This window comes from Corythoichthys intestinalis, chromosome 15, assembly GCF_030265065.1.
Source record: "Corythoichthys intestinalis isolate RoL2023-P3 chromosome 15, ASM3026506v1, whole genome shotgun sequence".
Lineage (NCBI taxonomy): Eukaryota > Metazoa > Chordata > Actinopteri > Syngnathiformes > Syngnathidae > Corythoichthys > Corythoichthys intestinalis.
This window is the reverse complement of record NC_080409.1, coordinates 37,921,695-37,949,144: the sequence shown is the minus strand read 5'-3', so window position 1 is coordinate 37,949,144 and position 27,450 is coordinate 37,921,695. Positions and strand designations below refer to the sequence as shown.

The following is a 27,450-nucleotide window of genomic DNA, read 5'->3' as shown; positions in this document are numbered from 1 at the left end:
CTTTGAGAATAATTCTAAGAAAAATATATTTAGATTATAAAAGATGGCCTTCAGTACAATTCTTATAGATGATATCAGTCTATTCCTTATTGCTCTATATGCTAGATGTTTACATAAATATATTTTCATCTTAAATTAATGCAGAAAATGCACAAATTAGTATGTAAAGATTCACCAGAATGCAGGAAATTACGTAGTTGATACTCTAAATGTTTGTGTGTGTGTCCCGGCACTGGTGGTGGGGCCCAAAGTGATATCTTTTCATGGGGCCCAAAATCCCTGGCAGCGCCCCTGGTTCATACTACAGGTCTTAATGCACGAATCCGATTTTTTCGTGTTTTTCCGACTCGAATCAGACATTAACTTGACGGTCTGAACAGGACAAGTCGCATAGAAGTGGACCATTTCAAATCCGATCTGAGTCACTTTCGTATGTGGTTCAAATCCGATCAGGGCCACAGTTTTTCAGAACGTGACTGGCGGTCTGAACTGTCAAGACTCCCAAATCGGAATTCATGCAGCAATTACGTCAACAAAGAGCAAGAGGCAGGGAGGACGGCAGCCATGTAGGCACTAGCGCCTAGCTTGAACTCTGCTTTTAAGCATGAAGCGGACTTGACCACAGTCATAAAAAAAAAAAAAAAAAAATGAGGAAAAGAATAAGCCGTACAATTTTCGATTTTCATTCTGTGCGCCGAATGAGCAATATTTCATTATTGCACACATGGCCGAGTCGGGGCAAACTGTCAAACTGTGGGCAAACCCACGTCATTTCACGCACACACGTCAAGGCTCATGTGTGTGCGTGTAAGTGTTATATCAGTCCATATAAACTTTTAATATAAGGCTAAACGGGGATTATTAATGTCTGTTATCTGTGTCCTCTTTTTGAAAATCCACTCTGGAACGACATAAAGCTAGCATGTGTAATTTGTTTTGATGCTTCAGCGCATGCGGGTCTCTTTCCTGGGCGCATCTCGGACTGCGAATTAGTGCGCATGCGTGATACTTGAACGGTCTCAATGGACAAAGGCAGTCTGAACGGGCACGCCAAAAAAAATACATATGGCAAAAAATCGTTTTTTTGCATTAAGACCTGTAGTAGTAACCTAGCCATAGTGTCTCGTTCCTTCGTGTGAGCAATTCATTGCTACACAAGATGGCATGGTGAATCTCGCAAGTAAAACACGTTTACACGTTTTAATACGGATGTGGCTTCCATTTTGTGCCCGATTGTCCACCGAAAATGCCACTCGGCCGACGACCAGAGGCTTGTCGCAACCCCCCCCCCTTCCCCCGCCGGGAGACCGCTAAACTCGGCTTATTGCCCTCTTCAACCCCATCAGAAATTGCAACTTTGTGTTGAAAATGGCCGCGATTACAAAGTAAACACTACAAACATTCTTTAAATAATGGACTATTTACTTACGTTTGACAATGGACGAACATGTAGAAAAGTTCCCCTCAGACTCGGTCTCTGTTATACGTCTTCGCCGTGTAGTAAAGTATTATTTTACGCCATATTCGTGTTGACCATGTGGCAGCTACGCGCTTCTCCAACGTCAGCCGGTTTGTCAGGCGGTACTCTCCAACTGCTTCCCGGGCGAGCACTCCTGTCTGTAGCAGGGCAATGAGCTGCAACTTGCTTGCCGCCAGGAGGGTTGCCGATCGGCGAAGACAATCGACAGCCCCGCCGCCGTGTGACATGGTCCGGGCTAGTTTTGTGTGATTTTACGCTCCAAAAAGCGAAAATAAGACTTATAGATGTCACTTGGTTCGGGTTAACATGTCGGCTAGCTGTCACGCCTCTTGGTTCTTTTACATTCTCCGGTGCCGGGGCAGGAAAATGACAAAAGCCGGACTATACTACGGTGGCATAAAATATCATTCGGGAGGTGCGACAGTACAGGTGAAGTCGACAGTTTTGACCATTATGGAGTAATTTTGCCATGTCGTACTTGCATTTTTATTATTTCATATTCCATTTAGCGCAAGACTGTTACTTGTCATGACCATACCATTTATTCAGCAATTGGGGAAAAATACTTGGATAAAAAGAATATCCTGTAAAAACGTTGGAGCAGAGAGACTGAAACAATGACATTTTGTGGCTCTCTTCATCGCATTTTCCTCGTTCTGAATAATTCCCCCTCAATGGGCTGCATATTAAATCAGATGAAATCGTTACTCTGCTGACGTCATCCACCTGTTGGGGACGCTAGAGCCCTATAAGGGTAGGCATGGCTAAACGGCAGATTAAAAGACTAATTTTTCGTCATCTGTGCTTTGCCTAATTGTTGTATATAGTCGAATCGTCACAAAATATGATTCTAATTCACATAATAATGCTATTTAAGACTTTTTTTATCCTGTTGTACGCACTTTAAAGAAAAAAAATGTACCATTGCCAAAGTGCTGATTTTATAACTAGCTGCTAGCATGTCTATTATACTGTTTGTCCTCCTAATTTTGTACAATTGTTTAAAAAAGTAACATTCTCCACACAAAAAAAAGTGTTTTTGTACCAAAAAAGCAAATAACTACAAAGTATTAAAGTACTAAAGTACTAAAGTACAAATAAGCTACTTTTTTCTACTTTGAGTACACTAGTACTTTAACTTGAGTAAAAATGTCATCAATGTAACAGTACTTATTAGGGCTGTCAAAATTATCGTGGGCGTTAATTTTTTTTTTTTTTTTAATTAATCACGTTGAAATATTTGACGCAATTAACGCACATGTCCCGCTCAAACATTAAAATGACAGCACAGTGAAATGTGTACTTGTTGTGTTTTTCGGAGTTTTGTCGCCCTCTGCTGGCACTTGGGTGAGACTGATTTTATAGGCTTCAGCACCCATGAGCATTGTGTAAGTAATTATTGGCATCAACAATAGCGGGCTAATAGTTTATTTTTTGTTTTTTACAAATTTTATTAAAACGAAAACATTAAGACGGGTTTTAATATAAAATTTCTATAACTTTTACTAACATTTATCTTTTAAGAACTACAAGTCTTTCTATCCATGGATCGCTTTAACAGAATGTTAATAATAGTAATGCCATCTTGTTGATTTATTGTTATAATAAACAAATACAGTACTTATGTACCGTATGTTGAATGTATATATCCATCTTGTGTCTCGTCTTTCCATTCCAACAATGATTTACAGAAAAATATGGCATATTTTATAGATGGTTTGAATTGCGATTAATTACGATTAATTAATTTTTAAGCTGTAATTAACTAGATTAAAAATTTTAATCGTTCGGCACCCCTAGTACTTATACTTGAGTAGACATTTTTGGGGAGGGCGGGTAATTTTTCCGCCCCTTATCATTCGTACCCAGTTGAAAATGTATTGGACGCTTCCCAAATATATTTCAGCGCCAAAGGGCAGCAGTTGATTTCTGAAATCTGGCTCCCTCTTCTGTATATTCAATGAAAGTGCAATGTATGGCTTTCTCCCGAGTACAGTCGAACGAAAACAATGAGCAAAAATAAGACATTTATCTAAAAATGAACCCAGTGGACTTGCGTAATGGGTTATGTTTGCGCCAATGACAAGTGTGTTTGGTATTTTATCCACTAGAGGGCGACACATCCCAGGTTGAATACATTTCTTATTCCCTGTTTTCTTTCTTAACAGCTCCAGTTGATCCAAAAAGAAGCTTCTCTTGGATGAATACAACAGGAGCAGGGCATTATAAGAAACGCCTTCATATTTCAAGGGCCCCCTCCCCCAGTCCTTTTTTTTTTTTTTTTTTTTTTTTTTTTAAATCTCCTCCCCCTCCTCTTCTCCCATCTCCATTTCACATCCCCTCCCTCCCTACTAACGACATTACAACCTGCCTCCAAACCGCCGCCCATGCTCGGAGCTCCGCCGAGTGCGTCGAGGCGCTGAGCCGCGGGGGTGTCGCCACCACAGTCGGCTTGAGAAGCGCGCCCGCACCGGGACAACCAGCATCACCTCCGAGCAGAAGGAGGGAGGGAGAGGAGGAGGAAAAGAGGTGGAGGGCGGTTCGGAAGAAGGAGTGCAGGAAGAAGAGGGAGAATTCAACACCGCGCGTGTTTTCTTTTTCTTATTTTTGGGGGGGTGGGGGGCGGCCGTGAGTGGAAAGAAGAAAAAGAAGTGATCGCCCACCGCGGCCGAGTAAGTCGTCATTTTTGCTTCTTTTGGCTTTGTGGTGCAAAGAGAGCAAATGATTCAAATGTGAAGGGACCAATTTACATGCCGTACTGTTACATTTCGTTTTTCACGCCTTTCCCTTCATTGCCTTTAATTTTGCATCTGACAGGTGTAACCCGACATGTTTACGCCAGTGCTCCATCATGTCATATCGATCTGTTGTGCTGCTCAAGGAAGATGAGAGAGAGTGTATGTGGGTGTGCGTCTTTATATGTCAGCATCAGCACCATCATCATCATCATCCCTCCCTTATTTTTTTATTTGGATTTTAATCCGGTCATGATGCTGACTGGTTTTCACTGCGTGTGTGTTGTGATGTGAGCAGTCTGCTGCTCCAATATGGCGCGCGGCATTGGCCATGACATAGCCCTGTCTGGAATCCCTGTATGTGTGTGAGTGTGTACGTCCACTCCCTGGCTGCCGTGCTCAGGTGGGTACCGTACGTACACCAGAATGCATATGGTGTGGATTAAAGCAAATGCAGTCGGACATGTAGGCGATAGCATCCCTAAAAATAGATATACAAACAGGAGGCATGTTTGAATACAGCTGCAATAAATGTCAAAAGAATTAATGAATGCTGAAAATTGAAATCGATACTTGAAATTATACAGATTTGCTCCATCAGGTCCAGCCCATTTAGATTGATCTTTCACGGCCCACAGAAAATGACAATGTAAACATGGTGAGTATACCGTACTGTATGAAAGTTTGGGTTCTCTTCTTTCATCAGTAAAAGAAAGTTTTTCTATCTATCTTTTTTCATATCTCTGTAATCAGCAATAGAACATATTGTTTTTTTTAGCCAATTTTACTGATTTGGAGGGGGAAAAAATACATGTGTGAAGATGTTTTTTATGCACAGCAGTGACTTTCACACTGTTTTTGCTATAGTGACACCTCAAACATCTGAACAGTGCTTTTGATAGCACAATAATTTACCCTCAAATATACAACGGTGTATCACACAATGTTTAACTGTGACAAAATATCGGCGGGTTTACAGCGCATCACCATTTTCTCTTTGTCATCACCCTCCTTTTTGCTGTGAAGCTCAGTATGAAAAAATCAAAACTAGACCATTTCCTGCAATCTTGTGAACAAAGTTAATTATTTTAGTACTTTCCGCCAACCAATCATACTAAAGTAAAACACAGTTGATGGCAAGTTACATGATTTGACACTCCATTTTTAAAATTTTAACATTAGCCGCACCAAAGTGCAGTGCTTCGCATGGTCATATAAGTTTATTTTTGTTTTTTTTTTACTTTTGCAAGATGTGGACAGGCTATTTTGCTTCTGACTGGAAAATTTAACACACAAAAAGTTTGTGTTATTCGACTCGTGCTTGTTTTTGTGCATTGTCGCTACACACATTGTGTTTTGTTATTTTGTTTTAACACCAAAGTCATGAGAGGCGATGAGTTTTAACCGGACATAATGGATCGGAAGCCTATTGCCGTTAATTTATGAAATATAACAGGAAGGTTGTTAAACTGATTTCTTAGTTTCTGTTTTTTAACTGGTGATGTGCCGACATCACTGTGAGTTCAATCTAAGATCATTTTTAGGGCAAATCTGGTGTGTCGACCACCACCAATGGCAAACAATGAGTCAAGTAGCCCCAACAATTGACTAGAAACATTTATGACAGTGACTTCTTTTGTTTTTGTTTGCTTTGTGTTTTGTTTTAAATTGTGATAAAGGGCATATTGTCTCCTCCCGTGCAGCTCGTGTCTGCTTTATGTCTCGTCAGCAATTCTCAGTGGAGCTGATGGGCGCCCGATCGCTGTCCGACTTTTGTGTGTAATGTGTGAGTGTGTGTGACACTGACAGAAAGAGCTGGCGGGCTCTGGCATGCATGTGTTTCCACCAGTTGACATGGTGGAAATGGCTTCCATCAGCCAGGCAGACTATTGACTTTTTAATATTTGTGTACAAATAGCCGCTTGCCTGACAATCAAGTGTGAAATTGAGCTGCCTGGCTCCTAAAATGTTTCTGTTAGAGAGACCTGAGTTAAGCTTTTTTGGGGAAGTCGGAGTTTACTTGTTATTCTAGCTGTATATTTGGTGTAAAATCAACAAAATTAATGTACAGTATGTAGGCATGTGTTTCATGCAAATGTATTTCATGGTTATTCAAAAACATAACTTGGAGTTGTGAAAAATCATCCGTAGTTTAAGCAAAAAAAAAAAAACTTAACTGTTGACTAAAATTTGGCATAAACGTAACTTATTATTAGAGGTGGGAATCTTTGGTCACTGAACGATTCGATTACAATTACGATTCAGAAGCTCCAAGTTGATTATAAATCGATTATTGATGCCACCCCCCGCCTTCTGCTTTGAATGTTTTGTCCATTAGTTCGAAAATTGTTCAAAAATCCTCTCAGGCTAAACCAAACAGCTATTTCAGTATCAAGTTAACAGTTAAAAACTGTAAATAAAACAATCAAGTCCCCAGCTTTAAACTACATTCAATTAATTTAATACTGTGAATCAACATTTAAAGTTATTAAAATTGCTCCCGTTATTCCATTATTTCCCTTCTGTCTACTTTCGACATGTCAAAGTTTCAAAGTTTGTTTCATCAATTAAAGATAGATTCAAGTCAAGATTTTGCCGGTTTAGGAGTATTTTAGATAAAAAGTTAATTAGGTTTGCTACAACAGAGCCATATAGAGAAGTCTACTGCTTTAAGATGGCGGCTGTTTACTAACGCCGGCAAGTCTGTCATTTCACATCTAGTTCTTGTTACATGTCCTAATGCGGCCGTTGTCTGTCATTTCGCATCTAGTACTACATATATGTGATATCTACCGTAGCCTTATATGGCTGTATGTTTGTAGCAACTAGCAACTGGGCGTTGTTTGTAGCGGCTGTCGGCCGTGTCAGGTATTATTGTTGTTTTTTTGTTTTTTTTAATTTATTTAGCGGCGTGAGTTGAACATGATATTTACTCTCGGTCTATTCCTCATTGCATCCCGAAGACAGCGCTGACTGTGTTTTAGTTCTGCTTTACCTGGTATACTTCAATAATCGGAATTTGGATGTTTGTGAATCGTTCTCGAATCTTCCACGGGCAAATCGCGAATAATCTAAGAATCAGAAATTTCACACGCCTCTACTTATTATGGTAAAAAATAAAACATTGTAGTTTAAAAATATATATATTGTTTGGAAATGTACAAAATCAATCTGTATCCGTTGATTTTCACCATCGCTTATCCTTGTTAGGATCACGGCGTGCTGGAGTCTATCCCAGCTGACCTCAGGTGAAAGCCTAATGCCTAAACTATAATGAAGACAAGCCGTTGATGTGGATCCAAATCACAGAACAGGAGACCAGGAATAGTGAATGGTTGTATTTAATAAGTACAACAAAGGGAGCACGAGTATAACAAAGTACAACTAAGGGAGCACGGCAAAATACGCGAGTATATGAAAGTACAACTAAGAGAGCACGCTAGAAGACGCGAATATAACAGAGTACAAAAATCTGACTACAAAGTCCAGGAGAGCAGAAAAGTAAAAATGATTAAACCAAGACACGACCGTAGAAACGTCGGGAAAGCACGAAAGATGATGAGGTAGACAAGCGGTAAGCAAGGCAAGTAGCAAGTAATAGTCCGACACTTGCAGATGGTGGTAGGCGTCCTTAAATATTAAGCATTCCTAATATGCCAGAGGTATGTTGCATTGCCCCGCCCATCCGGCTCAATCAGGTGCTGAATGAAAAAAAGGAACTAACAAAAGGATATAACAGTATAACCTGCATGTACATTTTTTTTGCTGGGGACGGGACATTAATGAAACCAAACATAGGGGTCAGGGCTACATTTCTCACCAATATGAACCTAATTAATTGATAGGCTAAATTATTAATGCAAAATAAATCTGTATTGACCTATACTAACTTTCACACTGCAAATTTATAACGTTTTAATCTGATCATTTTTGTTAAATCTAGTCAAATAATTTTCTCCATCTTTTTTTTTTTTTTTTTTTTTTGAGTGTTAAAGGCTAGTTAACAGATTAATGCGTTGGATTCTTCCACTTACTTTTAAGTAAACATTACTACTTGTTCATATTATGCCCATACATCTAAAAGTTGGTCATTTTTCTCCTAAATCAAGAAAAAAATATATTTTAAATAATGTTTTGAACAATATTATTGAATTAAGAACATTTCTGACAAACAAGTTTTTCTTTTAAGGATAATTTTTTTGCTTAAAATAAGTCTGTTAAGCTTATTTTCAGCTAGCTGTTTTTCTTACTCCAAGAAATCTGAGTAAAATCGACTTGAAGCACTGTAACAGTAGTAAAATTAGTGGAGTGTCCCCCACTTCCACAAGATTGACGTCTTTTTAAATTACTTACAATGGCTGCTGCTGGCGGAAAAAAACTTCTAATATCTCTCGCTCGTCTTTGAAGGGAGCGGGGGAGGTGCCATCTGTCGGGCTGTGAATGCGTGTGTGTGTGGGGGGGTTCAAGTCATCAGCCAATCAAACGTGTGTTTGAGGGGAAAAAAATGGACTGGCACATTTAGCGAGTGAAAAGGGTTCAGTGTAAGTCTGAACATGATGAAAGTACTGTAATTCACTTAATAATGGAAGGATTAATTCTTTCCTTACAACATATAGGAAGACAATCTTAAATGACCTATATAACTGGTCATTAAATAATGCAAATAAGGCTGCTTAAAAGTTGGTGGGGACAATTTGATCATCCTGAAAAGTTGGTAGTGTTATGTCCCTACCGTCCTTATGCAAACCTACGCCCTTGCTGAGAACACACACATGACATAAACTGGTCGCCAGTCAGTTGAAGGGCACACACAGAAACAGACAACCATTTGCACCAACAATCACACAACACCAGGCGGGAATTGATCCGACGCCACCCGTGCTGAAGTCAAGCGAATGCGCCACTATGAGAAAATCCGTGGTTAAAGCAAATTACTTGTGTTTTTCAGAAATGTCTTCCTAAAGACACAGGTAACTTTTACACCAAATGTTGTCCTTAACAAAAGTGATTCGGCTTAGAGAACGAATACACAACCAAATTCTACAACTACAAGTTAGTTTTTTATGAACACATTTTTGCCTTAGCAAAAAATAATCCTACAACTCCAAGCTACTCACGTCAGAACTGTTTCTAAATGTAAACAAAACACAAATGGACTCTATAGCTGCTTCAGAACATGTGCTGATAGGTACAAAACTCCACTTCTGGTTACTGTGACCAAGTAAGCTATTTTTAGCCTGGCCGGATGGCCATCATTAGAGGTCGTTGGATGTCTCCTCACCCCATTGTGATATATATTCATAATAAATTGACCCCCGTTGTCATTAAGAAACCATGACTGCAGTTACTCGCTTTTCGATCTGTAATGGAGAAGGAAATAAAAGCTGCTGGTAGTCCAGTCAAATTTTTCTATGGAACATTATTTAAACCATTCACCGAAATGCAAACATACTAGTAAAATGATATAGACAGTATATTCAAACTTATTCTCATATTTTGTGCTCAAAGATCTAAGCCAACCTTGGCCGATAGCCAGCTAGCTCGGCGGCGAACAACAGCGTGACGGAACAATTCCAGACAAAATCCAGGGAAAACAGGGCGGTCAACTTCTAAACACTCTCACTGCCATTGATGGTGATTTACATCCAATCCATTTAGAGGGCAGGCAGCAAATTTTCACGAATGATCATTTTTGTAGCGTCATTTTTGGGGAAACAGTTTAGAGATGTAAGGTATTATTTGATAATGCAACAAAACCCACCTTCCTCCTTGTGCTTCTATTCATCTATTTTTCTCCTGAATGGTCATATTACATATTATCACCCCGCTTTCCACCAATTGCTTTGTCATGGCAGTTAAGACGAAGCGAGTCACTATCACCAGATATTGTTTCTCTCCTGGAAAGTGTTGTTTTATATTCCTCTAGTCAATCCCCCTCAGCTCACATTCACTCATGATGCTCACCACTGGTCGCCATCAAAAGGCCTATTGATAAAAAGCCAAAGGGGGGGATTTTGAACTGGACGCAACCCGAGTTGAACACACACAAACATTCACGATTCCCAGTGAAAGGCGCAACAACATAAACAATTACCTAGCCTCTTGAGAGCCTCTTTTTGAGAGTGAGCCAATAGAAGGCACCTACTTTAATGCTTCCTGCCTTAACGTTGGAGGGGCTTGTCCTGTTAATGCATTGGGCTTCTTCATATATGAGGATGTTGCTGATTGGCTAAAAACTCAAGCACTTGTTTTCGTTGCACTTTGAGGATAGGTGTCAATTTCTGTCCTGGAAAGACTATTATGAAGAAATGAAGGTGGAACAAAAAAGCACTCAGGAATGTCTAAAGTTAATGCAGTTGCTGCTATTGACGGCAAAAGACATCGCCCCAGTTTGGACATAAAGCAGTTTGGACTCAGTTCGTACTGCTAATGAGTGGTCAATTAATGACACCCGCAGGGCAATCATCCCTTAACTTCAAGTGCAATTGTTTTAAATTGTACTATTGTGATATTTGCTTACAACGCTTGTCAGCCGGTATGAAAATGAAAAACAGATGGATTTCGTTAACAAAGTTGTAACTGACAACAGGGGGGAACATTAAATTTTACACTTGCGGTTAAATGCCAAAAAATCACAATAAAAGTCTTCACACCGTGCATTTTTTTTCATGGCATCACTGCGCTGTTCGCACGCTACTGATCTGAAATGGCATCAGTCCACGCCTGTAGATGTCACATCAACAGATTGAAGTCAATTTAGCTGTTACTATTTTTGTGCTTCTGCTAAATTATTTGCATGAATCGTTATTCAGAGAAAGGGATGGGTGGCTAATGTGCCTAAACTCCAGAGGGTCCAATCCAGAGCAGCATACATATAATCATCGATTACTGTGTGTATATACGTATATATGCTGTACAGTCATATGAAAAAAAATAGGACACACTATAAAATATTCAGCTCTTTATTGAGAAATATTCACATATCAATGTCTGCTCTTGTTTTTCTTTATCTCTGGAAAAGAAAGTGATTTAATTGCAAGTAAACAACAAAAATTAACATTGTTTTACTCATTAAACCAAATACATCAACAAAAATGCATATTCTAACTGAGGAAAAAGTTAGGACACCCTACCTCCTAATACCTAGTGTTACTCCCACTCCTCAATGCAGAGTACTTTAAGCTGTGAGATGTTTGAGGGGTTTCTTGCATGTACAGACTGTTTCAAGTCACCCCACAACATCTCAATGGGATAAAAGATCTGATCTTTGACTCCCCCATTCGGGAACTCTCTTCCTTTTCAGCCAGTTCTTGGTGGATTTACTGGTATGTTTTGGTTAATTGTCATGTTGCAGGGTCCGGTTTCGCTTCAGCTTTAATTTTTTTCAATGATGATCTCACATGTTCCTCAAGCACCCTATGATACACGATAGAATTCGTGGTGGATTCTATGATGGTGAGTTGGCCAGGTCCTGCTGTAGCAAAGCATCCCCAAACCATGACACTTCCACCTCTATCCTTCACAGTTGGTATGAGTTTCTTTTCCTGGAATGCTGTATTGGGTTTAAACCAAAGATGTCATCTGTTATGGTGTCCAAATAATTCAATTTTAGATTCACCTGTCCAAAGAACATTATTCCAGAAGTCCTGGTCTTTGTCTACATTCACTCTGGCAAACTTCAGTCTGGCCTTCATGTTCTTCTTGGAGAGCACAGGTTTCCTCCTTGCACACCTCCCATGAAGGTTAAACTTGTGAAGTCTCTTTCTGATTGTAGAGGCATGCACTTTCACATCAACAATAGCAGGAGCTTGCTCTAAGTTCCGTGATGACATTTTAGGGTTTTTGGAGACTTTTTTTAGCATCTTGCGGTCTTCTCTCGGGGTGAACTTGCTTGGACGGTCAGACCTGGGCATGTTGGCAGTTGTTTTCAATGTCCTCCACTTGTAGACTACTTTCCGGACAGTGAAATGGCTGATTTTATATTATTTTGAGATCTTTTGAAATCCCTTACCAGACTCATAAGCGTCTACAATCTTCTTTCTGAAGCCCTCACACAGATCCTTTGATCTCACCATGGTGTTTTCTCTCACTTCAACAGTCAGGGGTAGACCAAACTAAATGTGAGGTTTACATAAGGCAAGGCTCCTTCAATACAGTGGGTGATGATGTTCTAATCATGTGCACCTGATATGTTACACCTGTGTGTAATTTTAGCCATTTTAAGCGGGATTGAATGTGGGGGTGTCCTAATTTATTCCTCAACGGAAATTGCATTTATGTAAAATTACAGTGTATGGAAAGTAGAGCTGTCAAAATTATCGTGTTAACGGGCGGTAATTAATTTTTTTAATTAATCACGTTAAAATATTTGACGCAATTAACGCACAAATGCCCCTCTCAAACAGATTAAAATGACAGGACAGTGAAATGTGTACTTGTTGTGTTTTACGGAGTTTTGTCGCCCTCTGCTGGCGCTTGGGTGCAACTGATTTTAAAGGCTTCAGCACCCATGAGCATTGTGTAAGTAATTATTGACATCAACAATTTTTTGATAGAAAATTTTACAAATTTTTCTTAAAATGAAAACATTAAGAGGGGTTTTAATATAAAATTTCTATAACTTGTACTAACATTTACCTTTTGAGAACTACAAGTCTTTCTATCCATGGATCGCTTTAACAGAATGTTAATAATGGTAATGCCATCTTGTTGATTTATTGTTATAATAAACAAATACAGTACTTATGTACCGTATGTTGAATGTATATATCCATCTTGTGTCTTATCTTTCCATTCCAACATTAATTTACAGAAAAATATAGCATATTTTATAGATGGTTTGAATTGCGATTAACTGCGATTAATTACGATTAATTAATTTTTAAGCTGTAATTAACTCGATTAAAATTTTTAATCGTTTGACACCCCTAATAGAAAGTAATAAAAAAATATATATATTCAGTTTTAATTGTTTTGTTCTGTTATTTGAATCTCTCAAGATTGTTAAAATTGATATTAAATATCCACTTGACCAAATATGTTAGAAAACACACAGGCTTCCATAGGATGTCCTAATTTTTTCACATCACCGTATATATATGTATATATATATATATATATATATATATATATATATATACATACATATATATATACACACACTATTTTATTCATTCAATATACTTGTAGAATCTCATTTGAAACGTCATTAGTTCACGCCTATACGTATCATATCGAAATATTTGTATGAAATGGTTTCATTTGTAAATGCAAGTAGAAACATCATATTTTTAGGGAAAATGTTTATTATTAGACATGACACTGTCTGTAACTCAATGTGTGATGAGTCACTTGAGATTATAGCATTACTTTTATACATTTGATCTGGTTAACAAGATAGCTTGTGTAAAAATGCCCAGAATGCCTTTTGTCAAGGTACTTTAGTTGCTCATTTTAGCTTGCCTCTGTAAACAGCAGGATTCTCATTAATATGTGGCTGACTGGACTGATTTTGAATGTCCCTAATAAATATACTGGAACATCCTGCTTGAGATCAAGTTTGGATAAATGTGGCCCAGACTAAATTATAGTTTGTCTTAAGGTTACATACACTTTTAATGTTGGCTGTATTATGTCAGAAAGCTGCAGACATGACTTCATTTCATTGTCTACAAGTACTACAGACATTATTCATGGTTCATCTCTAAGGGGGCCTCCTCTGACCCCTTCAAATGTTAACATTAGACCTCTGTGAGCTCCCTCGTTTTGCTTCAGACAGTCGGATACAGTGACCTGCATTTTTGATGGTCTCGGGACAACAATGCGAATGTCCGCGCAAGCAGGGTATTGTTCTCTTTATTTGTCGGGGCCGAGAGGAAGGAAGTCATGGAAGTGTGGAGCGGGGATTCGAGAGCAAAGTGCTCATCCTGCAACGGGGAATGGAGATGAGTTTTCTTTCTCTTCCAGTGCAGACTAAGGGTCATTAAGAGTCATTTCACTCTCATCATTCATTCCGTGTAGTGGAAACTTCTGCTTTTTTCCTCTGCCAGACACTTCTATTACTCGTGTGTAAATGTTGGGTAGTCCATTCATTGCTTGCCAACTTTTGCTGCCCTTTAAAGCAGTAGTGGCCAAAGTATAAGTCTTGAATCCGGTCCACTGCATTCTATTAACTTACATGTATCAGACAAAAGTCCCAGGGGCAAGACACAGCCCACTACCTTGTTTTGTGTGGCCCACGAAAGTTAATCAAGTGCATCAACTTTTATTTTTTTGCGAAAATGAAAATTCAAATAACTAGCCCACAATGAAAGGCCAAGGACTACAGAAAACAGCGAGTATTTTCAGTTGTTTTTTTTTTCTTTTTTTTCAAATTCAAAATAAAAAACATTGTTTAAAAAAAAAATTCAAAATAAAATATTTTTTCCCTTATGATCTTTTTTTAATATAAACAAAAGTAAAAGTATTTAACTTTTCCCTTTTAATCAAAAAACTTCCATTCAAAATAAATTGAAAAAAAAAACAGAATATTTACTGTATTTTCCCTGTTTGCCAAAGACAATAAAATTTAGAAAATAAAAGGACAATACTTACTTTTTATCCTTTTTTACAAGTAAAATGAAATACTGTAATTTCTGGACTATAAAGCACACCTGATTATAAGTTGCACCAGCCAAATTTCACAAAATTTTTAAAATAAATCCAGATATATGCCGTACTTGACTGTAGGTCACAGATGTTCATATCTTAACATTGGATATTTACCTGCACTAGATGTTACACTGAAATATTTGATCAAAAATATTATTTAATAACCAGATAAACAAGCATCAACATCCTTGTGTTGTCTGAATGCTTAAAAACGAACTAACTTTATAAAACAGGTCACTACATTGGCAAAGTTATATAATCCACTTTACCTTGCCTTCTAAACTTGAAGTGGATGAAATCCTCTTAAAAACAGTTAACATCTGGCGCTAGTCTTTATATAGCAGCTTCGTTGGCGCATACTGTGGCAATAAAGTCCTCCAAGTGACAGTTGAGAATGGCTAATCAACACTAGCATGTCATTCTCTTGTCGTTGCAAACAGAGGATGCCCATCCATTTAAAATTGACTTTTGTTGCAGCATATAGACCCTACCCACGTGACGTCACAACTCCGCCCTCCTGACTGGTGCCGCCCAATTGTCCGTCAACACATCGTGTTTACCTGTTACGGCTACGTACATTCCTCCTATTTACGGCGTGTTTTTCTGCTCGTTAACATTAATAATCAAAATGGTGAAGGCGTGTGTGGCGGTCGGTTGCAATAACAGAGAAGATAGACTGACAGACATGAAGTTCTACCGGATTCCGAGAGACCCGGAGAGGAGAGCAAGATGGGCTGCTGCAATTCGACGAGAAAACTGGGCTCCAAACGATTACCACAGATTATGTAGTAGTCATTTTATATCTGGTAAGATGCATTTAATATATATTTAGAGGGTTTTTGGCTGACAACCACAATTAAGATCATTGCTAGGCTAATCGCCGACAACATACACATATGTATGTAGTGAGAGTGCTATCGCTAAACCATATAAACATTAAAAGCCCTAGCTCCATTGACAAATGACATGAAATACATTAGACGTGACAGTGGATGTTAGCAAGAACAAAAGATTTTGAATTGAAAATTTCGTAACTCACCTTTCCAAGCACAAGATAGATTCCTGCCGAATTTTCGTGGACAAGGACCTGTTTCACCCAACCAGCAACGAAGTATTTATGAGCCTCCAAGCTCTTAAAGTTTTTCAAACTTTCGTGAGAATAGGCTGATTATGTGTGGACAAGATAGTTGTAAATATCAGAGTAGCTAGCAGATGTCAGGCAAAGACGGCGAAGACAGCGGGTCGAAAAACATCGATTTAGGCATCAAATATGGATCTGGCAAATGGATCAACTGAAGATTTTCCACATAACGCCTTTTATGCAACGCATCCAGTGAGTTTACGGCATCCGAAAGCACCGGGTCTTCCATGAAATGCATTATAAATTGCTCGATCAATTGAGACCATTGATAATACAGACACAAAATGACGGACAATGGGGCGGAACAATACAGCGATCACGTGATTTTGTGACGTCGGTGGGTAGGGTCTATAGCAGTGCTTCTCAATTATTTTCTGTTGCGCCCCCCCAAGGAAGACGTAAATGTTTCGCGCCCCCCCCCCAAAACTCTCTGCCGCCACTGTAAATAGTATCATTTGTCTATAAAATTACTAATATAAATACGCATCTGCCTAACATTGTGTCCTTTTTTTCTAATAAAGAAAAAAAGTAACATAGATCAACTTTTAATAAAGTATAACTTTATTAACATTGTTTTGTTTGTAACAGAGAAGACTTGACGCGCATCAATTTGCCTGAATTAAAAAAAAAAAAAAAAAAAAGTCACATCCAAACTATAAAAATACACTCAAGGTACATTTTTGACCATTTGATACAGAAAAATAAAATGTAATAAAATCAGTCAATAATAACAAATTCAAATTGATTAGAAACATTCACTCATGAGGACAATATGCCAAAAATTTTGACCAAAAAAAACAAAACTGAATAGAAGAAAAAAAGTGTCTTTGGACAGAAGGAACGTTTTTATTTTCGCTGCTCACAGTGGTGATAATGTGGCGATTCACCACAGTGCTCACTGGTTTACTGATATAACACTGACAAAGCGGAACGATTGTGGCAATTGGCAATATTCGGCACGCTTTCGCTGAAAAACAATCAAGCGGCTTATCAATGAGATTGAGGTCTTTAAGTGGCGTCTTAATTGATTTGGCTTCAGACTCTCCACTATAATAATTTTTAGACTCAGTAAACAGTGGTCGTTCCTCATTTCCCACTATATTAAAAGGCAAACGGCACGAAAAAAAGCGCATTCTCAGCGGCCGAGTAGGTGAGGGCGGTCGTCGTGACGATCCTAAGCCGAAAATGGCACTTCTCGGGCGGAGACGTGAGAACCGGAGAAGACAGTGGAAGCTGCGTGAGTGAGTCCGGTTGGAAAACGGCTTTCCTAAACGGCTGCGGCCCACTGCTCCTCATATTGGTTTTGTGCTGAGTGCTTTTCCTTAGTTCAAAAATACTGCGCGCACTCTGAAAATGAGAGCGTCACTGCCACCCACTGAGTGGATGTGCAAGTACACTTTATTTCAGTGCGGCAAAAAAAAAAAAAAAAAAAAAAAAAGAAAAAAAAAGCATGTTCCCCGAGGTCACATGCGACCCCCTGGCATCGCTCTGCGCCCCCCCAGGGGGGCGCGCCCCACTATTTGAGAAATACTGGTCTATAGTATCAGATGAAGCCATATTCATCTATAAAATTCTGAGTTTTTGAGTAAGTCTGACGAGCTTCTGGCAGGCTTTATCAATGCTAGTGCAGCGGCTGAGAGCTATTTCATGGCAAAATTTGGAAAGCCATTCTTTGAAAATATACCTAATTATCAATTTTTTAAAATTGTTTTTAACAAGAAAATATAAAGCTTGTTTGTCAAAAAAAAAAAATCCATATGTAAGCCGCTTCCTTATAAAAGCCGCAGGGTAGAAACGGCGAGAAAAACGTAGCGGCTTATAGTCCAAAAAAATGGTAAATAACTAAATAATTGCTAAAAAGAGGATTCGAACAATTATTACAGCAAAGATGCCTCGACAAAAATTAATTGACTATCGAAATAGTCCATTCATTTGATCATCGATTACAGTAGTTGTCGATTGGTCGTGGCAGCTCTAGTTGGCAGACACAATGGCCCCTCGAAGGAAATCTTTTGACACCTCTGCATAATTCATTTGTCAATGACAGCGACATCTAATCCAGTTCAAATAAATTGGACACTTAGGCTACGTTCATACTACAGATCTTAATGCACAAATCCGATTTTTTTGTCATATCTGTTTTTTGGCGTGCCCGTTCAGACTGCCTTTGTCCATTGAGACCATTCAAGTATTACGCATGCGCACTAATTCGCAGTCCGACACTCGCTGAGCAAGACGACCCGCATGCGCAGAAGCATCAAAACAAATGACACACGTCATCCGTCATTCCAGGGATATCATATTTTGCTTTTCAAAAGGAGGACACAAATAACAGACATAAATAATCCCCGTTTAGGCTTATATTCAAAGTTTATATGGATCGATAGCATCCACGCACCGTCCGTGCATGTCACACAGACATACGGGCCGTTTGCCCCCACTCTCGGCCATGTAGGCAATGTTGAAATATTGCTCACTTGGAGCAGAGAAAAAACTGAGCATTCTCAGGCTTATCCTCAACCCATTTTTATTTTTTATGACTGTTGTCAAGCCCAGCCCTTCCCCAAAAGCCGTGTTCACTGCAAGCTAGGCGCTAATAACGCACAGCTGCATTCGCTACGGTAGAGTCTCTCTCGCTATTTGATGACGTAATTGCTGCATGAAATCCGATTTGGGAGAGTGGACAGTACAGACCGCCGCGACAGTGTGGAAAAATGTGGCCCAGATCGGATTTGAACCACATACGAAAGTGACCCAGATCGGATTTGAAATGGTCCAGTTCTATGCGACTTGTCACGTTCAGACCATCAAGTTAATGCCTCATTCGAGTCGGAAAAACACGAAAAAATCATTAAGCATTAAGCAAGCAAAAAAGCATTAAGACCTGTAGTATGAACGTAGCCTTATTGGCAGTGTTGCTAATAACGGCGTTAGAGTATTACGGCGTTACTAATGGCGTTATTTTTTTCAGTAGTGAGTAATCTAATTATTTACCCTTCTCATCTTGGCAATGCCATTACCGTTACTGAGGTTTCAAAGTCGTGCGTTACTATGCGTTACTACGTTGGTTGAATGACGCAAAAAAAGTGAGAGATGGGGACTCACGGAGAAAGCAGAGCGGGAGTGGGGAGGAAGAAAGGGAGTTCTGACGCCGTTGTAAACGCGATGCTAGTCGGCTCCAATAACACCTGATTGTAGCCGATAGCCTACAAACGGCCCGCATGATGCTACGGTAGATATCACATGTTTATAGAACCAGATGCGAAATGACAGACACGGCAGCGGAAGCACATGTATAGAAAACTAGATGCGAAACGATGGACTCGCCTGCGTTAGTAAACAGCCACCGTCTTAAAGCAGTAGACATCTCAGGGAGGCTCTCTTGTAGAGAACCTTCCTTGCGAACCTAAGTAACTTTTTATCAAAAATACTCCTAAATCAGCAAAATCTTGACTTGAATCTATCTGTAAATGATGAAACAGTTTTCGAACTTTCACATGTCGAAAGTAAACAGAAGGGAACTAATGCAATAACGGGACCAATTTTAACAACTTTAACGGTTGATTCACAACATTAAATGACTTCCAAACATAGCAAAGGTTACTGTGTTTTTTTTTTTTTGGGGGGGGGGGGGGGGGGGTTAATGAAAAAAATATATATACATATGGCGGAAAACACAGACAAGACTGAAAAAGCAGTTTCTGCTCTTGCACTCCTCTATGAAAGAAACTGCAGTATTTTAAGCCAAAACAACTGTTGTGTTTGATAGAACAGTATGTGTATATGCTGCCATAGCAGATTCATGGCGCATTAAGCCCCCGAACTATTTCTAATTTGTCCTTTTTACCCTGAAAACCCCCATTTACAGACGTCGCGCAACCGCTTTTGTTTCAACCTAGCCATAAAAAGAAGTAATTATATTTATTATCCAAAATGTCTGTCATTTTTAGCTTAGAATCATTCATTGATGTCTAATATTTAGTTTTAAAAAACAAAACGACTTTAAAAAGGCATTCACTCGCATATTTTAAACTTTTAAACAAATTACGTCACAATGAAAAATTTGGTGTCTGTAAAGAATTCACCGATATCTACCTCATAACTATCATTTAATTGTATTTTTGTTTGTTTGTTTGTTACTGTCGCAGTTTCCCCGATATGTTAGATGATAAATAATCGATCCAAACAAAGAAAAATTGAAAAATAATGTTTAAAAGGGTAACTATATGGAAAAGAAAATCTCAACCACTCCTTGTTGTTTCTGCATCGCGACTGTTGTTATATCACCATGTTTCACCCATAAAATAAAATAAAATAAAAATCTGTCTGTGGGCATTCATAGCTGTGTCTTGACACTCGGTGATACATGCAACATGGAGTTTTTGGATCGAAACAAGGTACAGTAGGTACGCGATAATATCTCGTTAACATCGTAGCGTCTTTAATTCTGCTCGGGCGTGCTCTCGCCTCCAGTTAGGGTTTTGCTGTTTTAAAAACAAAATTTTTTAAAAATGCCCTCCTGTTCAACATTTTTGTTCCCCCAGAAAATTGACATTTTAAGCTTTCCAATGATGTATCACACATGCATTTCGGACAATTTTGAAAGTTGGCCAAATTAAGGGTCTCAGAGCGGAACTTCAAGTCACCTGAGTGTTTTCCGCCATATATACAGTATGAAAGGTAACACTAGTTATTTTGCCAAGTAACTAATTACTCTTACATTCAGGTAACTGAGTTACTAACTCAAATACATTTTGGGAGAAGTAATTTGTAACCGTAATTAATTACTTTTTTAAAGTAACATTAACAACACTGCTTATTGCTGTCAATAGCATTGAGAGATGATTTCCTCTCGTGCTTCGCTCTCCAATTAAAAAGTCAAGTAGGCCTTTGTCGTTTTCGCCATTTAAAAATGCTTCACAAGTGAATGTTCCACTTGACTGATTTTAATTGCGTTCTTCATTGTTTTGTTTTTCTAATGGGAAAAAAACCATCCCAAATGGTTGTTGCAGTATTACTCAGCTTGGGTGTTAAAGTGTTTACTTGCTGCTTCAGCGCGTAGGTGGATCACAGGCTGTTAATAAGGGGTCCAAATGGTCTACCTGTTAAATATAATCTTTGGTTCTTTCTCATCCAGACGGCAAAGAATAAATAACTACACTGTCCTAAATTATCATATTTTTGACTATAACTCATACCAGACAAAAAAATGCAAAATAGGGAGGAAAAAAACATAAAGCTACGTTCCGACCAATGGTCTAAATGCACAAATACGATTTTTTTTTTTGGTCATCTCCAATCTCTTTATGTGACCGTTCAGACTACCGTTTTCTATAGTGCTATGGAAAATGTTGCGCATGTATAGGCGAACAATAACGCACATCACAACAATGTGCTTAATAAAGCGAGATGCGAAATATGTAACATGGCTGCAGCGGGAACATAAAAACAAACCACATGTTTACCATGAACTTATTAAACATCCCCCTTAAATTAGTTGTTAATAACTAACGACATTAAAGTTAAGTTTGTTAAATTACCAAATATGGTCACTTGCACTATAATGGGCTAAACAACACAACATAACAATTTGTTTACCAAACTCTTGATCTCACTCATAATCACTACCAAATCCATTAGTCTTCTACAGAGCCCCTAAAGGGACATCGGCAGAAATAAAATTATTTTAAACAATCGGGTGCACACCAGATATTTTCTTGTGCACACCAGACGGTTTAAATTGATTTTATTTCTGTCAATGTCCCTTTAGGGGCTCCGTAGTCTTCATTTTCAGTATGACTTCTGAACAACCATGTCAACTCTTGAAGTTAAGGTCATACGTAGAGGGCCCTTCTCATGGCTATACGCAGGGGTGAAAGTGGCTCGAATTTCTTGCCGGAACTCTCCGATGTGAAGGTCGGCAACTCGCCACGGAGCCAGAAATTTTATTCATTTATTTTTTTCTTTCATTTGGGGCGGTCAAACCTCTTAAACTACTGAAATGCGAAGAAAACGTTTAGCACAGTTATTTCTATAACACATACAAAAACTGATTTTCATTGAAAATTGTATTTTTTCAATGATTTGCAAAATAAAAGTTAACAAAAACAGCAATAACTCCAACCTCCATCTCCTAATTTTTATTTTCCCTCATTCCCTCACATACTAAATGCCAAATCTCAATTTTAACTACTTAAGAACATAGGATGTATAATAAAATTGAAGTTAATGTAAACATTTCCTTTTTTTTTTTTTTTTTTTTTTTTTTTTTGTAATAATAAAGATATACCCTAATTTTCGCACTATAAGGCGCACCTGACTATAAGCCGCAGCCCACCAAATTTGGCACGAAAACGGCATTTGTTCATAGATAAGCCGCACTGGACCATAAGCCGCAGCTGTCCTCACTGTATCATGGGATATTTACACCAAAAGATATTAACCGGTACAACCTTATTTGACAGCGGCATCATACGACCGACTGTCATAAGACCAAATGAACCATCATTAAACTTTGAACCAATTAGTGCAAAGCTTTATTGCTTCAAGAAGCTTCATTTGGCCATCACTGCTCCCTTAGGGGAGACACTCAACCTCTGCTGCCACGTGCTGTTGACTGTTGTCATCCAACATGCCTCTTAGCCTGCATTGCAGCGCTACAGATGTAAATAACAATCAAAAATCATGTTCTGCGCTAAATATTTCTTCAGTTACTGTTCCAATTGTTTCATCAATTGCTAGTTATGGTATTTGCTAACACTTTATTTGACAGTGGTGCCATAAGACTGTCATTACACAATCATAATTATGACATGTCTCTTTCCTGAGCATTCATAAATGCTTATAACAGATGTCATTAGGTGTTATCTGGCAAATGATCTCACTTTTGAATGGATGCAAAAGATCCAAGATGGACAAAAATTGAGTTAGTCACATAATTTGCCAAATGACACTTAATGACATAAGCATTCAGTAATGTCCATGATAGTGTCATGTCATAATTATGATGATTTTATGACAGTCTTATGACACCGCTGTCAAATAAAGTGTTACCTAAAAAAAAAAAAATCAACAAATAAGCCGCACTGGACTATAAGCCACAGGTATCAAAATGAAGGAAAAAAGTCGCGGCTTATAGTCCGAAAATTACGGTAGGTAAAATACATTCAGAAAAATAGCACAAATTACTTATATTATAGAGAGTGAAATGGAATATATTTTGAATATCGCGCAAACATTGACTTTTTTTAAAACATAAGGAAATGAATAAGTAGCCAAACATAAATGAACAAATGTAAGTCCAAAGTGCACATTGACACCGAAGATGTCCTGAACTTCCCCATCAGAGCAAATAAAACTAAATATGATAAATAAGCCTCCTCAACTCTTTCGTCGTTCTTAAAGATTTGATCCATTTTATGTTGCATTGCCCTTTTTTTGTCGCATCAATTCAACCTTTTTTTTTTTTTTTTTTTTTGCTGTTCCAGAAAACATGCACATTTGAACCCATCAGAGCTAACTATCTCTGCATCTCAGCCAATTGAACGGATAAATAAGTCCAGGCCTTTTGCTTTGCTACGTGCAGTCGCACATTGACGTGACTCATCATCGTCAGACTCAGATAACTGCAGCAGCTGGGGAAACCTCCATGCCGTCCGTAGAATAAACTAAATAATAAATATCGGTGGAAACAGATGATGCTACACAAGCACTTTACTATGCTTGTTGTTAACACTTGTGTATGTAAATCTGATGTTGGTAGATTGCCTTCTTCTCGGAGATGAAATGCATGTGTGGCAGCTTAGCATTATCATTTTTTTTAACATAGCGTTTTGACAGTTGCCGTCATATTTTCGGAATCAAAGCACCGTGTACCAGAACAGCATTCCGGCCCTGAATCTTATACTGGAACTGCGTTCTGGCCCTAAATCCTATACCGGAACTGCGTTCCTGACCGTTGTGGCCCACTTTCCACCCCTGGCTATACGTAGGTGTGGGGCATAGACTTCACCATTAGTTGACAAGACAGCTCCAACAAACATTGCGCCACGTCTTCCCATTGGGGGCCGACGCAGGTAGATCATTGGCTTTCACTGTAATGAACTCAAAACACATGCTGTGTTCAAACGCCGGATTTGGGTGGAAAAAGGACGAATGTTTTACTGCATACAAGCAGGCAGGAGTGTGTGAGGAGTGTGAACTTTAGCTCGAAATATATACATAAAATGAATGTATATTTTTTGCTTTTAACCCTATGGTCATATCTAGAGAAATTCAGGGATGTACACATTTATTTACAAGAATTTTCCACTTAAAAAGCTCTTTGTTTTGTGATTGCCGCCACGTTGGATTTACACAATAGCTTAAAATATTTACGTAAAATGAATGATAACTGCCTATTTTTCTTTTAACCAAGAATCTAGACTATTCTATTTTCATATGTATAGAAATTGCAGGATGTACGCATTTATTTACAAGAATTTTCAACATACAAACCTCTTTGTTTTGAGATGGCCGCCATTTTGTATCTATACACAGTAGCCTAAGTTTACATTCAAATGATCAGGTAATTTTCGGCCAACTACTGTCATGATCCGCTGCTGGTTAGATTTTGTTTGTTTCAGAGCCAACTGTGGGAGCATTCTCGACTTCACACCAGCAGCGAGTTCCAGCTAATCAACATTAATATATAAACGATGGCGAACCAAGACAATGGTGCCGAGAGATTGCTGGTCGCCATTCCACATACTGCTTTCGAGCCGCTCTGTATTTGTCATCTAGTTTGTCAGACATCTTAGCTTTGTGATCCTCTACCTTGTGCAGGTATCGAGTGTATTTTTGTTTGCCTTTTTGGCTCTCTGCCCACTGCTCAGTTTTCGCGTTTTTGATCCCCGTCGACCTAAATGTCACGGACCCCTTTTGTTAGTCCCCTTTTTCCGCCTTCGCGAGTTTTGTTTTAATTGTGATTAATAAATCCCCGAACGCTTCCCCTCTGTTGTCTGCTTTTGGGTACAGTCTTGTTCTCCGCATTCGCGGACCGTAACAACTGCCCGTTTTTTGGCAAAAAAAAGTAGTAAATTAGCTATTTCTGCATCCATACAAAAAAAAAAAAAAATCGCCCTTTACGTGTTTTATTTTATGTAACATTTCAATCTAAAAACGACGAGGGCCAGATAATTCATGCTGAGGCAATAGTAACATCAGAATTCAACCTAAATAAGTTGTGATTGTATATAGAAAAAATGCTAATTTTGCTTTTGTTGAGTAAAATTAAGATGATTCTGCATGCTTTCCTCAAGTATTAAGTTTCTGATCTGAAAATTGAGTGATTTATTAGGTGTTGAAAACTTGCATTAAATAAAAAAAAAAATTCTGTCACTGATTTGGGCAAAAACTTATATGATATGTTAAATATTGCTATTGATCCTGAAAACATCGGTGATTATCTCTGCATTTGTTGATTTTTGTGCATCTACCGTAAAATTTGAGAATTTTATAGCCAATTTAGGTTTTGTTATAGTTGTATTAAAAAATGATATGAATTATTTTTATGTCGCTGCTGATGGAGACTCATATTTGCCTAAAGGAGGTGCCTGTTTTTGTTTTAGGTCGCTAGCAGCTTTGGTTTTGAAAATATGTGAATTTTAAGTTTTTGAAAATAGGCCCCCTACGGATCGCCCCGAGCCCCGTGTCCCGTCAATTGATAGTGAAATCTATGTGTGTGGGGAAAAAAACAAAACATGCACAAGTCACACCAGAAGATAAGTCAGAAACTATTTAAAAAAAAAAAAAAAAAAGTGCGACTTATAGTCTGCAAAATAGTCATCTCACGGCAAACAAAAAACGTAATTTATGCTCCAAATGTAAAGCTTGCAACTAGAGATGCCGATCGATCGGGTCCGATCACGTCATTTTCAAATTATCGGAATCGGCAAAAAAATATGGGGTGGCGTGGCTCAGTGGTAGAGTAGTTGTCCCCCAACCCAGAGGTTGTGGGTTCGATTCTTCGCCCTGATGAACTCGCCTAAGTATCCTTGAGCAAGATACTGAACCCCACGTTGCTCCTGGTGCTGTGTCACCAGTAGGTGAATGGCGAGATAGTGTAAAGCGCTTTGAGCGCCTTGAAAGGTGGAAAAGCGCTATATAAGTATAACGCCATTTACCAATATCGGCCATGCCTTTTTTTTAATATATATCTATTTTTTTAAATAAATCGTTTTCTAATTGTATTTAACGTTACAGACATAATATGTTACACTTATCCAGAGTCTTTAGTTCAGGCTTAAGGTAGGGTTATCAAATTTATCCCGATAACGGCGGTAATTAATTTTTTTAAAAATGTATCACGTTAAAATATTTAACGCAATTAATGCATGCATTGCACGACCCACTCACGCATTGTCGCGCTCAATCAGTAATAGCGCCATTTTACCTATACAGAGGGCTAAAAGGCAGTGTAAAATGAGTAGAGTGAATTTTGACAGCCTTTGGAGCCTTTTTTGAATAGGCTAAAGCCTTACAATCCCTCTCCCTATGATTAGAAATATCATGAGAAGTAATGTGGGGAAGCAAGGTAGCAACTGATCTTTTGCTTAACACCTTGTTATTTCCCAACGCAGAGAAGATATAGCAATTGGTAGCGCTACGCACAGTCATGGTTCCACTTTCCATCATGCATTTGGGTTGAATGGCTGCAGTATCATTTACTGAAAGCTCAACAAATACACTAGATGGCAATATTTAGTCACAATATACAAAGTCACAAGTCTTTCTATCCGTGGATCCCTCTCACAGAAAGAATGTTAATAATGTAAATGCCATCTTGAGGTTTTTTTGTCATAATAAACAAATACAGTACTTATGTACTGTATGGTGAATGTATATATTCGTCCGAGTTTTATTCATTTTTTTCTTAATGCATTGCCAAAATGTATATGATCGGGAAAAATTATCGGGAATGAATGGAATTGAATCGGGAGCAATAAAAAGCAATCGTATCGGGAAATATCGGGATCGGCAGATACTCAAACTAAAACGATCGGGATTGGATCGGGAGCAAAAAAACATGATCGGAACAACCCTACTTGCAATTGTTTTTTTAGTTTATATTTTACTCTGGATTTTGGGCTGTCTTAACTCTCGTATTGTGTTGAGGTCAGAATTGGGTCAATTTTGACCCGAAAACAACATACTGAGAAGGTTAAGTATTTTCAGGTTCAGTTAAATCACAGATCACATTTGATCCACTTGCAAAAATATGGGCAGATTTCTTACACAGTACAAGGGATAGTTCAGGCTTGTGTACACTGAGGAGTAATGCCTAAGGAATTATGCTTTTAGCAGCGAGCTAGAGGGGCTCTATGCGGGCCCTTAATGTGTTCCTTCCTGGAAATGCTACAAGAGCATCGGCTGCACCCATCAGGGGAATTGGCTCAGTCATTAGT

At 38.5% G+C, this 27,450-nt stretch overlaps 1 protein-coding gene across 1 annotated transcript in view; it reads left to right on the top strand.

Moving 5' to 3' along the window:
* Window positions 1–3,805: 3,805 nt before the first annotated feature.
* The window catches only part of palm1b (paralemmin 1b), a 46,744-nt gene continuing 23,099 nt past the window's right edge, over window positions 3,806–27,450 (top strand). The window contains exon 1 of the mRNA XM_057859362.1: window positions 3,806–4,152. The gene's annotated coding sequence lies outside the window, so the exon portion shown is untranslated. The remainder of the gene's footprint in view (window positions 4,153–27,450) is intronic.